This window comes from Mytilus edulis, chromosome 4, assembly GCF_963676685.1.
Source record: "Mytilus edulis chromosome 4, xbMytEdul2.2, whole genome shotgun sequence".
NCBI lineage: Eukaryota > Metazoa > Mollusca > Bivalvia > Mytilida > Mytilidae > Mytilus > Mytilus edulis.
Genome location: NC_092347.1, coordinates 24,841,390 through 24,855,872, shown reverse-complemented (window position 1 = coordinate 24,855,872; position 14,483 = coordinate 24,841,390).

The following is a 14,483-nucleotide window of genomic DNA, read 5'->3' as shown; positions in this document are numbered from 1 at the left end:
CAAGGGGTAAATTGTTTATCAGGTCAAGATCTATCTGCCCTGAATTTTTGAGATGAATCGGACAACCCGTTGATAGGTTGCTGCCCCTGAATTGGTAATTTTAAGGAAATTTTGCTGTTTTTGGTTATTATCTTGAATATTATTATAGATAGAGATAAATTGTAAACAGCAAAAATGTTCAGCAAAGTAAGATCTACAAATAAGTCAACATGACCAAAATGGTCTGTTGACCCCTTTAGGAGTTATTGACCTTTATAGTCAATTTTTAACCATATTTCGTAAATCTTAGTTATCTTTTACAAAAATCTTTTCCTCTGAAACTAATGGGCCAAATTAAACCAAACTTGGCCACAATCATCATTCGGATATCTAGTTTAAAAATTGTGTCCGATGACCCGCCCAACCAACCAAGATGGCCGCCATGGCTAAAAATAGAACATAGGGGTAAAATGCAGTTTTTGGCTTATCACTCAAAACCAAAGCATTTAGAGCAAATCTGACATGTGGTAAAATTGTTTATCAGGTCAAGATCTATCTGCAACAACAAAAGAGAGTTTTTAACGACCTCAGCTGGCTATACTACCCTTGCACAATCAACTGAATTTTGCAGAAATCATTAATAGGATAGATTGCCCTTATATGATAATTTTTTAAGGTCTTTCCTCTCCGCGAGGAAAGACCTTATTGTTTTTCTCCTGTTTTTTTTTTTTTTTTTTTTTCATCCAGCATTTGTTTAACATGGCCTCCCCTTGTTTCTATTGGAGTTATCAAGACCAAATATGGACCATCGGTAAACCTCATCATGAAGTATTACCAGATGAGGCTGTGTAGGATTTCATCATCCCCTTTAGAAGTTATCTCCCTTTTATTGGTTTTTTTCGACATGGCCCCCCCTCGTTGTTTTTGAAGATATCATGACCTTATTTGGACAATAGTTAGATCTCATCATGATGTGTTACCATATGAGGCTGCTAAGGATTTCATCATTCCCTATGAGAGTTATGTCCCCTTGAAGCAATTTTTTTCTTTTACATTTTTCTCAAGAAGTATTTAAGATAGAATCGATTTGAAAACGGCAACATATACAGGACCAGATGGCAATGTTAATTAACATATACAATCATTTTGTTGTTAACGCTTATAAGGAGTTATTTCCCTTGAAAAAATATAAACAATTTTTGAAAAATTGTATCTCGAGAACCGGAAGTCGTAAAGACTTAGGACCTACACCAATAATCTTAAGTGCATGTGACCTTTAATTTGCACCCAAGGTCAAAGGTCACCGAGTGCAAAAAAAAATTACGCTGCAATTTCAAGCTTTCATATTAAGAAAACGATAAGAGTTTGCTGCATACTTACAGAAAATAAAATGTTCCTCTCGACGAGCTCTACATTTTATACACTGACCTCAAAAGAGTCCGACTGTCTGTTTAAAAGTTACGACGAGATGATTCTTAAAAGTATAGTATTGTGTGTATATCTTTTTAAAGGGAACAGATATCAACCTACTATAAACTGCAAAGATGATCAGTAGTTCAAGACCTTCAATTTGAGGTCAATGTCAGGTCATGATGAAATTTCACCTTGACCTTCACATTTTACTATGAACTTGACCTTGTAATATTTGAAAGGTCAAGTGGTCCTGAGTTGAATGGTGATAGTCCCATGTCTCTACGACTTCCGGTTCTCAAGTTATGTATTGCATCATATATTTGATGATTAATTGTGACCTTGGTGAACTTTGAAATTGTCCCAATTCTTTTTCTATAATGTTGTCCTTCAACTGTAGATCATTGATCATTTAACAGATTTGAGATATCTATTGTCGTTTTAGAGATATTGCAGTTTGAAGTTTTTCGAGCGGAGGCATGTATTTCTGAATCATCAAGAGCTTACCACTTAAAATGTTTTAGAAATTGAAGAGGTTGACATAGTTATATGTTTGACCAAATACCAAAAACATTCCATGGAAAAAAACACCCAAAATTCAATTTGAAATTTTCAAGTTTTGCATTGACTTTGTAAGTTTCATAACTTCTATTTATATAATTGATATTGCATCATTATTTGCACTTTGTCAAATGGGATCATCTGATATATCAAATTACAGGTCTTAATAAACTCTACTTAAAAATGAAAATTTTAAACCCCCTTTTCATCCCAGGGGGACGGGTGGGGTCATTTAGTGCAAACATTCAAATTTCTCAGATGGTAAGGTTGTCGTATATCAAATGAAAGAACATAAAGCGTACATTTCAAATTTCAAATTGACGTCTCCCAAAAATGGGTTGGATGGGGTCATTGAGTGCAAAAAATAAATGTTCTATTAAGGTAGGGTTGTTGTATATCAAATGAAAGGTCATGATGTGTACATTTGAAATATCAAATTCCCGACCTCCAAAAATTTGTTGGATAGGGTTATTAAGTGCAAAAATCAAACTTTCAAGAACATGGTGCTGTCGCATATGAAACGAAAGCTCATCTTCTCTGCTCCATATACCATAATTCCGATCTCAAAAATGTATACGGATGAAGTCATTAAGTGTAAAAAGCGAAAAGTTTCAGAAGGTGTGCTTGTCGTATATCAAACGAAAGGTCGTACAAAATACAATACGAAAACATCACTTTTACAGGAAAGACCTTTCAATTGTTTTACAAACAATTGAGATACTAGTTATCCTGTTTTTTTTTTTTTTTTTTTTTTTTTTTCATCCAGCATTTGTTTGACATGGCCTCCCCTCGTTTCTATTGGAGTTATCAAGACCAAATATGGACCATCGGTAGACCTCATCATGAAGTATTACCAGATGAGGTTGTGTAGGATTTCATCATCCCCTTTAGAAGTTATCTCCCTTTTATTGGTTTTTTTCGACATGGCCCCCCCTCGTTGTTTTTGAAGATATCATGACCTTATTTGGACAATAGTTAGATCTCATCATGATGTGTTACCATATGAGGCTGCTAAGGATTTCATCATTTCCTATGAGAGTTGCGTCCGCTTGAAGCAATTTCTTTCTTTTACATTTTTCTCAAAAAGTATTCAAGATAGAATCCATTTGAAAACGGCAACATGTACAAGACCAGATGGCAATGTTAATTAACATATACAATCATTTTGTTGTTAACCCTTATAAGGAGTTATTTCCCTTCAAAAAATATACACAATTTTTGAAATTTTTTATCTCGAGAACCGGAAGTCGTAAAGACTTGGGACCTACACCAATAATCTTAAGTTCATGTGACCTTTAATTTGCACCCAAGGTCAAAGGTCACCGAGTGCAAAAAAAATTACGCTGCAATTTCAAGCTTTCATATTAAGAAAACGATAAGAGTTTGCTGCATACTTACAGCGTATAAAATGTTCCTCTCGACGAACTCTACATTTTATACACTGAGCTCAAAAGAGACCGACTGTCTTCAAAAGTTACAACGGGATGATTCTTAAAAGTATAGTATTATGTGTATATCTTTTTAAAGGTAACAGATATCAACCTACTATAAACTGCAAAGATGATCAGTAGTTCAAGACCTTCAATTTGAGATCAATGTCAGGCCATGATGAAATTTCACCTTGACCTTCACATTATACTATGACCTTGACCTTGTGATAATTGAAAGGTCAAGTGGTCCTGAGTTGAATGGTGATAGTCCCATGTCTCTACGACTTCCGGTTCTCAAGTTTTGTATTGCATCATATATTTGATGATTAATTGTGACCTTGGTGAACTTTACAATTGTCCCAATTCATTTTCTATAATGTTGTCCTTTAACTGTAGATCATTTACCATTTAACAGATTTGAGATATCTATTGTCGTTTTAGAGATAATGCAGTTTGAAGTTTTTCGAGCGGAGGCATGTATTTCTGAATCATCAAGAGCTTACCACTTAAAATGTTATAGAAATTGAAGAGGTTGACATAGTTATATGTTTGACCAAATACCAAAAACATTCCATTGAAAAAAACACCAAAAAATCAATTTGAAATTTTCAAGTTTTGCATTGACTTAGTAAGTTTCATAACTTCTATTTATATAGTTGATATTGCATCATTATTTGCACTTTGTCAAATGGGGTCATCTGATATATCAAATTGAAGGTCTTAATAAACTCTACTTAAAAATGAAAATTTTAAACCCCCTTTTCATCCCAGGGGGACGGGTGGGGTCATTTAGTGCAAACATTCAAATTTCTCAGATGGTAAGGTTGTCGCATATCAAATGAAAGAACATAAAGCGTACATTTCAAATTTCAAATTGACGTCTCCCAAAAATGGGTTGGATGGGGTCATTGAGTGCAAAAAATAAATGTTCTTTTAAGGTAGGGTTGTTGTATATCAAATGAAAGGTCATGATGTGTACATTTGAAATATCAAATTCCCGACTTCCAAAAATTAGTTGGATAGGGTTATTAAGTGCAAAAATCAAACTTTCAAGAACATGGTGTTGTCGCATATCAAATGAAAGCTCATCTATTCTGTTCCATATATGATAATTCTGATCTCAAAAATGTAGGCGGATGAGGTCAATAAGTGTAAAAAGCGAAAAGTTTCAGAAGGTATGCTTGTCGTATATCAAACGAAAGGTCGTACAAAGTACAATACGAAAACATCTCTTTTACAGGAAAGACCTTTCAATTGTTTTACAAACAATTGAGATACTAGTTATTATATTTGTTTTTTTTGGCAAAGGGGGAGCAGGGGGTTGCGCAACAACAAAACAACTTCACAACTTTTTCATTACTTTGCATTTCTCGTTAGATAAATTTTACAAAATTCTCCCTTGAAACAACTGTCAGATTTAAACAAACTTGGTTTAAATCACCACTAGGATATCCAGGGACCACTGTGTATGATGACCCTGCCTGCCCACATGGCTGAAATAAAACAGGTTTCAAATGCACTGTTTAGTATTATATCTCTGAAACTAAACGACAGTACAACAGTTGCATTTATCATGCATCAATTGTAAATAAAAATATCAGGTGAGCGACACAGGGTCCTTGGACCCTCTAGTTATATTACCCCCAAAAATTTTTAGGATCGTATAATGTTATGATGTTATGTTGTCGTCCAAAGACACATTGGTTTCTGGATAATAACTTAAGTTTAAGTTAATAGATCTTTATGAAATTTTCTCAGAATGTTCAATACCACACAAGGAAGGTTAGGATCGATTTGGGGATGATGGTCCCAACCGTTTAGGAATTAGAGGCCCAAAAGGGGCCCAAAACAAGCAATTTTATAGTTTTATCTATATTTTGTGTATGAAAATCAAATGATTGTAAGGTGAACATGTATTTCTAGTTTGGTTTATCTTTCCTTGATCTCATTTTCTTGGACCATGTTTAGTTTATGTGATAGTTGTAGTACATATTTATATTTAGGATTATCAACATAAAATCAGTGGTCAGTAAGGAAGGCAAGACATTTTGGTGTGTGCAATCTTGATAGCTATATTCATGCTGAATATCTGTACTATTAGAGCAAGTAAAATGTCTTGAGAAAGCCACTTATTTAAAGCAAGTAATTGGTCAGATATGTTCTGACTAGTCTTCTCCATAATTTGCTGAAAATCTGCCATAGATTTGGAATATGCCACATATATGAAACCCACCATTAATGCAAGATATATATATAATGTCCCCCATACAGGATTCACCTGACCATGACCGTTTATCATGCACTCATGATAAATTTTAAAGTTAAGAGATCATGCAACTTGTACAAATCTGTGTCTATTTCTGCTGTACATTTCTATTCCAGGTGTATCTTGGTCTGCCCCTGCCCCTGCCATGCTTTTCTTGTGGGTTCCACTGTAAAGCTGGCCTTGTAATTCGGTTTTCTCGGTCTGTATCCTATCCATCTCCACTTTCTCTTTTCCAACACCTCATCCACTGGCGATTGGTTTGTCTTTTCCAACAGATCTTGATTAGATATCATCTCAAGCTGTTTGATGTTAAATATGCGTCTGAGACAGTTGTTGATGAAGACTTGATGTTTTTGAATCAGATTTTTTGTTGCTTTCCAAGTCTCAGCTACAAATGAGAGTACCTTTTTTACATTGGATTTGAATAATTGTACTTGCTTTCCGAATTGGTCACCTCATATTAAGAGGACGACCATTTGATTTACTGGAAAAAGGGGGGGGATGGAGGATTTTGAAAGTAAATAACTTCGCCTTGATAATAACAAAAATAAATGGTTTGTTCTGTGGTAGTTTGAAAATAAATAACCTGACTTGCAGTGTATTGAAAATAAATAACTCAGCAGGTCTAATATCGAAAGGATGAGATGGCACCAGATTCTTCATAAATTCATCTTTTTTCCCCAAAAAATCGTGAAACTCTTCCATTTTTTTTTAATAATAAAAGTATAAATATTATTTGAATATACTTGAAATGTCTGAAAATTAGTTTCATTTAACTTGAGGTAAACCTTACCTCACTTTTACTTTAACAGCACAGTAACTACATTGAGGCAAATGCCTCATGTAGGAAATTTCAAAACCAAACGCTTGTCTCCATATCAAAACCAAACGTTTGTCTCCATATCAAATTGTGTTCACGGCGAGTCAGTGGCTTGCAAGAAGCAAGTTCTCTTTTCCCTTAGACGTAGCCGTGGCCCTGATTTTTCGGGATCAATGTTTCTTATTTATTTGTCTTTTTGTTCATTGATTGCCCTTCTGTTTTCTGTTAGTGTTGCATTCCTTTTGTAATCTAGTAATTTTGTTATGAACTTGATCATGAGTTTAAAAAAAAAACAGCAGCCACAGACGTAACTATGTGAATTCCATTTTTGCTTTACCATGCACATGGTCTTTTGATGTTGTCCATAGAACCTTATTTATACATTTGAGACCAAAATATTGTCAAAACAAGAATGTGTCCACAGTACACGGATGCCCCACTCGCACTATCATTTTCTATGTTTAGTGGACCGTGAAATTGGAATAAATTCTCTAATTTGGCATTAAAATTAGAATGATCTTATCAAAGGGAACATGTATACTAAGTTTCAAGTTGATTGGACTTCTACTTTATCAAAAACTACCTTGACCAAAAACTTTAACCTGAAATTTGCACTATCATTTTCTATGTTCAGTGAACCGTAAAATTGGGGTCAAAACTATAATTTGGCATTTAAATTAGAAAGATCATATCATAGGGCACATGTATACTAAGTTTCAAGTTAATTGGACTTCAACTTCATCAAAAACTACCTTGACCAAAAACTTTAACCTGAAGCGGGACAGACGGACGAACGGACGCACAGACCAGAAAACATAATGCCCCTCTTCTATCGTAGGTGGGGCATAAAAATTGTTAAAACAAAACTTGCATTTTCAGATTATAAAAGGGTATTCGGAACACCCAGAAAGCATGATTTTGCATCATTTGTTCTATAGCTTCTTGGGCCTTCAGTGGCCCCAACATTTTGCCTCGCTCCACTCGGCGAAATATGTTTGCCAATACTTTTAAATGAGGCTAGTTACAACCAAATTTTAATACTATGTATGTATGCAATACATGTATATGCAGTTGGGATTCATTTCTGCAGAGGATGATGATTAATTCTGATTAAATGGTACATAATGACTTGACTATACATGTATTATTTATAACAAACAAATCATTTAAAAATTGTATGTTTTCGAATATCATAAATATAGTTGTGAAAATAAATAACTGATCAAAAACAAATCCTCCTGAACCTACCCCCCCCCCCCCCCCCCCACAAAATATCAAATGGTCGTTCCCTAAATGCAGTTCTAGCTTTGTCAAATCTGATTTTTACATCTTTATCTGAGCCAACAAGATTATCCACCACGCTTCCAAGGTATGTAAAGGAATCCCCTTCTTCTAAAGCTAGGGTGGTAACCATTAGACTTGCTAGGGAACCTGTGTTTGCCTTTAAAGCTTTTTGTGATTGATAGATAGGCCTGTTTCTACAGCTCTCCCTTATTCCAGTGCTATAAAAATGAGATGTGGTTTGATTGTCAATGACTATCCAAAAGAGACCAAATGACACAGAAATTAACAGCTATAGTCTGTCCTGCTTTGTTGGTGTTTGTGGGACAGCAAAGCAATGTCATTACAAAGTCTACGTCACTAAACTGGGTGAACATGATCCATTGAATTCAATACCGTTCCTTCTGTCGTCTGTTGCTTAATGATCAAGTAAACCACCAGGAGGAAAATTATTGATGACAGGAGGCAGCATTGTCTTACCTACTTGTTATATCAAAGGCTTCTTTTTCGGACTACCTATCATGTTGATGTATACTGGTAACTTTCCAAAGTTATGTCGCTATGCAATGGAACTAGAGGCTGTGTCGCTCACCTATGTGCATAATACGGGGTATATATCTCCCAATTGATACGATATTCCCGTACTTGCATTTTCTATCATGATTTTCTTGATAGATGATTGCTGCTCACAAGAAAGCTATTAAACCAAGAGTTCCAAAATGGTGAAGTTGAAATCATCCCTTCGTAAATTTTACGAACGCCATCAAGAGTTGGTTGACCGTTACGGAATGACAGTTTCACAAATGATATCGGAGATGTTCCTTACGTCGTAACTAAAATCCCCTTCCCTTTCATGAATGTAACCTACCTAATTAGAAGTTTACCGGATTTGTTATAACATAAGCAACACGTCGGGTGTCGAGCAGGATCTACTTTCCGTTCTGGAGCACCTAATATCACCCCTAGTTTTGGTGGTGTTCGTGTTGCTTATTCTTTAGTTATCTATGTTGTGTCATGTGTTTTATTGTTTGTCTCCTTTCAATTTTGGCCAGGCGTTGTCAGTATATTTTCGATTTATGAGTTTGACTGTCCCTCTGGTATTTTTCGTCCCTCTTTTAAAGTAAGGACACAGTTGAATTCATGACAAAATTGTGTTTTGGTGATGGTGATGTGTTTGTAGATCTTACTTTACTGAACATTCTTGCTGCTTACAATTATCTCTATCTATAATGAACTTATCCCTGTAGTGTAAGAGGAAAATATTTTGTGAAAATTTACAAAATTTATGAAAAATGTTAAAAATTGACTATAAAGGGCAATAACTGCTTAAGGGATCAACTGACCATTTTGGTCAATTGACTTATTTTTAGGTCTTACTTTGCTGTACATTTTTGCTGTTTAAATGGTCTTAAAATTTCAGGGCAGATAGATCTTGACCTAAATAAACAATTTTATCCTGTAAGATTTGCTATGAATGCTTTTGTTTCAGGGATCAGAGATATGATTGAACCAAAAACTGCATTTTACCCTATGTACTATTTTTAGCCATGTCGACCATCCTGGTTCCCAGGCAGGGTCATCGGACACAATTATAAAACTAGATACCCTATGATGATTGTGGTTAAATTTGTTTTAGTAGTTTCAGAGGAGAAGATTTTTGTGAAAGATTACAAAAAATTAATGAAAATTGTTAAAAATTGACTATAAAGGACAATTTCTCCTTAGGGAATCAACTGACTATTTTGGTCATGTTGGCTTATATTTGTAGATCTTACTTTACTTAACATTATTGCTATTTACAGTTTATAACAAAAACGGCAAAACTTCCTAAAAAATACCAATTCAGGGGCAGCAATCTAACAACGGGTTGTCCGATTCATCTGAAAATTTCAGGGCAGATAGATCTTGACCTGATGAACAATTAAATCCCATGGCAGATTTGCTCAATATGCTTTGGTTTCTGATGAACAATTAAATCCCATGGCAGATTTGCTCTAAATGCTTTGGTTTCAGAGATATAAGCCAGAATATACATGTTACCCCTATGTTCTATTTTTAGCTGTGTCGGCCATCTTGTTTACCTTTTTAAAACTATATACCCAATGATGATTTTAAATAGGTTGGTTGATTTTGTCCAGTAGTTTCAGAGGAGTACAATCTAATTAAAAATCTCTCATCTTTTCTGATATGTTGCATGGAATCTTTTGATCTTATGAGTTTTTAACTATAAATAAAACAGACGGGATATGGATAGGAAAAAGTACAAACAGTTTATTTTACCGAAGCAAAAACAGCACATATCAATCGGACAGATGAACCTAGGCATACATTAGTAAATTTATTTTGGGCTCATTAAAGCTTGATGTTCGGTGTGAGCCAAGGCTCCACGTTTAAGGATGTCTGCTTGTCATGTTTTGGAATTTTTGTCAGATTTTCGGAATCCTCTGGTTTTATCTAATTAAATGCCTTAAAAAAAATCCCCATGAACCCCCATTTTTCTTTTTATAAATCTTTTACATGTTTTTAAAATTATAAGTTATTTCACGGCTGGTAATCTACACACGCAGAACATTTGGTTCTGCAATGAAAACCGTGAGAGGATTTTCCGGTTGTGCTTGAGTGGAGTAATTGTCACCGCTTCAAAAGGTATGTACATTTCTAAATCTCAATTTTCTTATTCAACTGATCAAAATATTAAAAATCAGAGAATGCTATGCTGTGGTGAATACTTTAACGAAGAAATACATGTATCATTTACTGTTGTACGTAGAGTTGAACTCTTACAAAATCAGTTGCCCCACGAGAAATCGCCTAAAAAAGTGACATTTTAATTTTAAAATGGTTCTATTTACAGACCTACAAGTTCAAATTTAGTTTTTTTTTTAGGGCAATGGGTATGAATGTTGTTTTTGGCGGCGTGTACGCTGTCCGGTGTTGATAGACGTCTTAATAATTCCAAAAACTACATTTTTTCATTAAGTCATGCGTGAGGGGATCGGTTCTGATTGAGGACATCATGAATGCGTGAGGGGAAGTACAGAAATTTTTTTTAATCTTTGGCTTTGTGACTTTTGTTGACTCAATAAATGTGATCAATGCTGATTAAAAATCATCACAGATTTGTCCTTATACTTTAACAGATGTAAACTGATCACTGATTTAAAATTGTTTGCTCAAATTCAGAAAATGTCATTATTCAAAGGTAAAAGGAAAAGAGGACTAAAATTGACTCTCTACAAAAAGCCATGGAGATAAAAGTTGTCCCAGCCCTCGAAGCGAACTAAACCCTGTGGGAGTAGTCCTGTCGTCAAATATACGTCACAGAGATCACCACATATATTAAAGAAAAGTATATCGCCGATCAAAACTTCAACACTTATATATATTAGACGTAATCTGTTCACCCAAAATCACGAAATTTCCGAAACAAAAAGGGCAGATATACAGAATTTATTATTCACGAACATCGATGTAAGCCAAGATAATCTCGAGGAAGACCATAAGGAAGAGCATGTATGAGACAACGAAGAAGACATAGAAGAAGTCAGAGAAGAAGACCACGTAGTAGACCACGAGAAAGACCACATGGAAGACATTGAGGAAGAACATAAAGTTTTTCAAAGTGCTTTAGATAAAATCTCAGACGAAGGGAAAAGGGAAAGATTTTTTAATTTTTTTTTCATTAGTGGACGTTTTCCTTTAAAACAACATTGCATTCTACCTGTTTTTGGACATTGTTGAGTGGTTTCAAAAGGATTAATCAAGACGAATGAGATACTCCCCAACATCTCTGCAGTATTTTTGGTTATCGTTGACAACATTTTTTGTTTTTATTCTTCGTGAAACATATTATTAAACCCTAGGTTCCAACAATTTATTTCAATATCAATCTCAGTGATTTTTTTAGCACACATTATGTGTTTTTTCATGAACAATGTAGTCTTACTAAGGTAAGTTTCAACGACTCATAGCTTGAATATAAAGATATTATTTGTACTTCCCCTCACGCATTCACGATGTCCTCAATCAGAACCGATCCCCTCACGCATGACTTAATGAAAAAATGTAGTTTTTGGAATTATTAAGACGTCTATCAACACCGGACAGCGTACACGCCGCCAAAAACAACATTCATACCCATTGCCCTAAAAAAAACTAAATTTGAACTTGTAGGTCTGTAAATAGAACCATTTTAAAATTAAAATGTCACTTTTTTGGCGATTTCTCGTGGGGCAACTGATTTTGTAAGACTTCAACTCTACGTACAACAGTAAATGATACATGTATTTCTTCGTTAAAGTATTCACCACAGCATAGCATTCTCTGATTTTTAATATTTTGATCAGTTGAATAAGAAAATTGAGATTTAGAAATGTACATACCTTTTGAAGCGGTGACAATTACTCCACTCAAGCACAACCGGAAAATCCTCTCACGGTTTTCATTGCAGAACCAAATGTTCTGCGTGTGTAGATTACCAGCCGTGTATTTGTAAAAGTCTTATAAAATTTTATTTATTTTTTTTATAGTATTTGAGAACTTTAACTGGTCAATGATAAAGCTATGAAAAATCAAGAGAGAACATTTCCCCGCCAAAATTCCAATGGCTAATATCTCGAAAACAAGCACATTGACCCCTATATTTTTTTTGCTTTTTTGATTCCTCAATTTATTCCCTATCATACTAGTTTTATGAAAAGTTATTTATTTTGAAACCGAGCAGCGAACATCCTTAAGGGCGTACTTTAACCGATAATGGTTTTTATGCATTTCAAGTAAAACAAAGATGTGTCTCACTGGCACTCATACCACATCTTATTTATAAATGTGATCATAAATTTCTCGGAAATGTTTAGAGTGTGACTTACTGATGTGTAGGAAATGTATGAATAATATTCATCCCCATATCAAAACTGCCTGGGGGACCTAGGATTATACCTATCAAAAATATTTGGCCCAAGAACGGTATTTTGCCAAAGTTGGCTACAAACAAAAATGATAAATGATTCTCAACTTAAAATATTCTAAGATGAATCCGTGTGAATTGGTGATGGAGATCGTATCAAGGGGATGCGATTATCTATTTCGTATTCATAAAGTGAACTTTGTGACGGAAGTAACGTATAAGTGATACCTTGATTTTTGTTCTGGCATTTTAAACATGGCAATAACTCCTGGCAATGACTTAATCATAGTTATACTGAACATGCTGAAGGGACCATTACTGCTGCAAAGGGCCAAGAGTGGAACCACAACAACTATAAGACGAAAATAACGGAACAAAAACATCATGATTAGGGGAAAAATGGTGTGTTGAACCTGTTTTTTTGTCTTGTCATTTCTCTCGCTTTAATAGCAACTGAATGTAAAAAATATCGCTAAATTGAAAATACGTGACAGCTGAGGAATAGCTGAAATTATACCCACTGAAGAGCTTTTAAACAATTGACTGCAAAAGACAAAATAAAAGAGAAATAAAAAATGCAGAAAAAACAACTTTACTTCAAGTCTTGGTAATATACCTGCAGAAGCACTGAAAAGCAGACATTTAAACAGCGACTCAAAAGCTATATATGAACTGTTTGAAAAAATCTGGAAAGAATGAGAGGTCCCTCTAGAATTGAACTTCCAAAATTTAAGTATTTGTGACAAATATAGAGGAAGAATGCTACTATCAGTTCCAGGGAAAATTTTAGATAGAGTTATGTTAAATAGACATAAAGCCTCTTGACAACCTAGCTGTATTTAGACAGAACAGATCATGTGCAAACCAATTAGCAACTTTATGAATCATCAATTTCACAAACCACACCATTTTTTGGGAGATACATAATGTTCATACTAGTAGTAATTTTGTTTTCTTTGCGTACTCCAGCCAAACATATGATCTACTTTTTTAGCGCACCTGGCCCAAAGGGCCAAATGAGCTTTTCTCATCACTTGGCACCCGTCGTCGTCTGTCGTCGTGACTAGGAATACATTGATGTATGATTCATGCCCCCTGCCCCCCCCCCCCCCTAAATCCGCCTCTTGGTTTGATTATATAACTGATGTAAACATGTGTTGTATAATATGTTGTGATTTGTATTTTGTTTTGTCACTATATATATCTTATATACTTTACAACAATTGTTTTAATATTTATATGAATGTCAGTAAGTAATTTTGTCGGATTTTGTGTTTGTTTTTTGTTTTTTATTTTGTAACAAACATGTTTTTGATTTGTTTATAAATATGATAATAAAGATTCCTGATATTATTATTAATTAAACCAGGGACTTAAATTTCGGTTAGTAAAAAAGTCCCTGATTCAACTGAAATATCACATACTAGGCCTTACGTACGATTTAGTGACATATATATGTAGGCGATGTACACAAAATAAAAAATTAAAAAAAACACAAAATAAAACTTCCAAGTCATAATTATTTTCTGAATGATTAATCTGATTAAAATACAGAACCAGTTACCATCATGCTTCGCAAAGCGTGAACACATGACCTGTATATAATCAGATTGCTTTTATATGTCAATTTTTGCGGCTCAATGGGGTACGTAGTAAGATTGTGTCAGAGTCTGTTATGCCTCTGATTAAATCAAATATAGATAGTACAATAAGCTTTGGCCATTATACAATAATGAATTTCTGCTTTAAATATAGCAATTGTATAGAAGTCAAGCCTGTATAGAAGTCTTACTCGTTTAAAAAAAATCTTATTGATTTATAAGCTTTTCC